Source organism: Mirounga leonina, unplaced genomic scaffold, assembly GCF_011800145.1.
Source record: "Mirounga leonina isolate KUSES-001 unplaced genomic scaffold, KU_Mleo_1.0 Mir_172, whole genome shotgun sequence".
Taxonomy (NCBI): domain Eukaryota; kingdom Metazoa; phylum Chordata; class Mammalia; order Carnivora; family Phocidae; genus Mirounga; species Mirounga leonina.
This window is the reverse complement of record NW_023270442.1, coordinates 2,648,086-2,651,480: the sequence shown is the minus strand read 5'-3', so window position 1 is coordinate 2,651,480 and position 3,395 is coordinate 2,648,086.

The window sequence follows — 3,395 nt, the reverse complement described above, 5'->3', positions numbered from 1 at the left end:
CAAGTGCCTAAGACATACAAATACACACACAGACACACACACACACACCTGATAATCCTGAGAATTAGATTCCCCCCTATGTTGTTGGAAATCGATTTACTTTTATTTCAGGCAAGGGTTGAACTACGCCAGAGTAGAATCTGACTGGTGCCCTTTAAGGTAATTTAGCTATTAAATCTTCTTAGAATATGGTGGAGGGAGGAGAGAATAGACATTGAGTGCTATTACCAAATGTACCAAATCTCTGAATGTGATTAAGCCACGTGTCCTGGACAGGATATAAAAGGTATGGAAATGCATCCTCCCTCCTTTATGTGACTCATAATTACATTGAAGACAAATTATCATCGTGTCCATCTACCTGAGGAAGTGTCTCAGAGATTTAGTTGGGGCTTTAGTTATTCCATTTATAAAAATAGAGAAAGTTGAACAGGACTCAGGAAGAAGGAGAGAAGGTAGCAATGATCCATCAGAAATTAATGAAATTTCTGAGTAGAGGTTTATATTATAAGACCGTGTACAAACTATCAGAGAGAGAGAGAGAAAGGGAAAGTAAGTGTGTGTGTGTACCTGTGTTATGGTAACAATGAAAAAATAAAGCCCTGGTACTCTTGAATAGATCAAGAATAAACACATGATTCGATCATATAAATCAGGTTGTGAAAGTGTCATTAGAGAAAATAGTTATTGGGGCACAAGAGAAGGCGATCATTTCTGAATAGAGGATTGAGAAAAACTTCAGGAAGCTTTGAAGAAAGAGGAGAAATTAGGTGGGTAGAGACATGGGTAGGACAGAGAGGAGCTTAAGCAGAGCCTGTGGATATGAAAGCACACAGCTTGTGTGGAGAACAGAGAGAAATCTAATTTGAAAAACTACAGTGCAAATATAAAGATTGGATGGAGTTGGAAAAAGGGGTCTAGGGCCATGTTATGCTAAAAAATCATAATAGTAATTACAACCTCTCAGAATAAAAGTCCAGACTTGCATGGTCAAGAAGAGCCAGAATGGCTGCCCCTCCATCCCTGAGGCATGAGTTGCAAGTTGTGAACCTATGGGAAGATTATCAACACAGGCTCTCAGGGGTTTTATGCATAGTTAGCCTGAATTTATGTTGCCATGAGGTCTCGATAGCAGGGTGACCCACACTCAAAGAAAGTCTTCCCACACTTGCTGAAACTGCTTCTTAGCCACAGGTAGAAGTGCCTCTCCAGGACTCCATCAGAAGCACATCCATTCCCCAAGGCAGTGACAAAATGATATAGAACCTGACATTTGCCTTGGTCAGTTCTGCTCCACAGCGGATTGCCAGTGTGAGGACAACTTGTAGAAAAATTGCCTTTGCCCACTGTCCTCCTCCCCACTCCAAACGCATGCTTCCCACGTGCAGACATTGAGTGCTATTACCAAATGTACCAAATCTCTGAATGGGACTAAGCCATGTGTACTAGACAGGATATAAAAGGTATGAAAATGCATCCTCCCTCCTTTATGTGACTCATAATTACATTGAAGACAAATTATCATCGTGTCCATCTACCTGAGGAAGTGTCTCAGAGATTTAATTGGGGCTTTAGTTATTCCATTTATAAAAATAAGAGAAAGTTGAACAGGACTCCGGAAGCTATGAAGACCTGAGTAGTAGGAAATATCAACAGGACTGGATGCATGGTTAAATGAAAGCAGATAAATTTGTTTTAAAAGAATCAATAAAATGAACATGAAGGAGTAGCAGAGAGATAGAAACCGATAAGGTGCATTATGTGTGGAAATTATCTTCTCAGAGAGATTCTACCTCTTCCATCTGCAATCGGTTCTTGCAAAAGGCATGCAGGTATACAATCCACACATAGATCCCCAGGCACGAATGGTGTTTTGTGGGCAGGATTTAAACATTACTTCTATTTGTGTATTTCTGATGTTATTTTTGTTTAGTCTCTGTTAACAGAATTCACATGTGTTAAGATTGTACTATGATGAAATGGGACATTCTGTGTGTTCATTTATATTTTTTAAATGTCATAAACCATTATACCTAGTCATTTACTTGTCTAGAAAATTGCCTGTTTTGACTTTTTTTTTATTACCACAAAGGAAAAAATTCACTATGTATATAGGCAGATAGCCTGAAACCTCTATAAATAGATTATCCTACTACTGCTTTTCCTTCTCCATTATCGCCACTTTTTCTAACGGCCATGCCTTTGAAAATAATTTCGCCTTTCTTGATACAATGCGCTTTAGATGTTTTACCAGGCTATTTGCGAGCATCTGATAGTAGCTACGGTAGTAGTAAAATTTAGATTTTAACACCTTCCTTTGTAAATGCTTTACTTTCTTAGCCATTCTATTTGAAATTAAGAAACAGAAGGGAGAGATTTATGATACTTGAGGCACCCTGATTGCCACAGATTCTTACTTTTTAATTTCTTTCAAGATACATGGGGTCATTTTTCCTTCATGGCTATTTCATGTTCCCTTTGGGCAAATAACTGCTCACTTCGCTCTGAAATTATGCAATAATTGCCTATAATTTGCCACTTGCCAGAATAATATTTTCTTAACTCTAAGGGGTATTATATTTTTTCTTTGCCAGGCCATTCCTGGCCAATAGAATGATGGACAGAGCAGATAATGTAACAAACTTATAACACCTTGACAAAAGAGTGATTGACACAACTTCAAGAATATAGTTGGGACAAAGTGAGGCAGGAAAAAGGAAGCAAGCGGTGGCTAGCAATGAACCCATTTGATATGACAAGGATCCTAATAGGAAGGGCTGGTTGCCCAAATATTGATCACAGCCCTCAGAAATCATATTTTTTTGTCCATAGGTAGTATTGACCAAGGTGATGTCTGCACAAATCCTATCATACGGAGGACAGTTATTACATCCTAGATAACAGCAAATCCTTCATACCTGGCAAGTGATCCTATACAGGTGGAGGTTTGAGAGGAAACAGAACATTTACCAAATGCATTTTGACAAATACAGTAGGTAGTTAAATTTGAAAATCTCTTATTTCACAGGATTATTTGGTTGGTTCTGTAATAAAATTATGTTGTTGTTAATTTTCAAGTTAGATAAGCAATTCTACGAGTAATAGGTAAGCTGCTAGTGGCAACAGGATTCCCTCTTCTATACCCACAAACCAGTAATAATGTCCCTAATAATTAACCAATGCGCATTATTTGAATATACACATTCTTTTATTTTAATGTGAATTATTTAGGTTAAAAACACTTGTATTTTACATTTACATGAAATGATCCTCACTTATTAAAAAATAATGATATATTTTCCCTACAACAATTTTTAATCATTAGTCCTCATATTTAAACGAATATATACCTAATCCTGGATTTGGTAACCTTCCTAAATCTGAGGAACTCAACA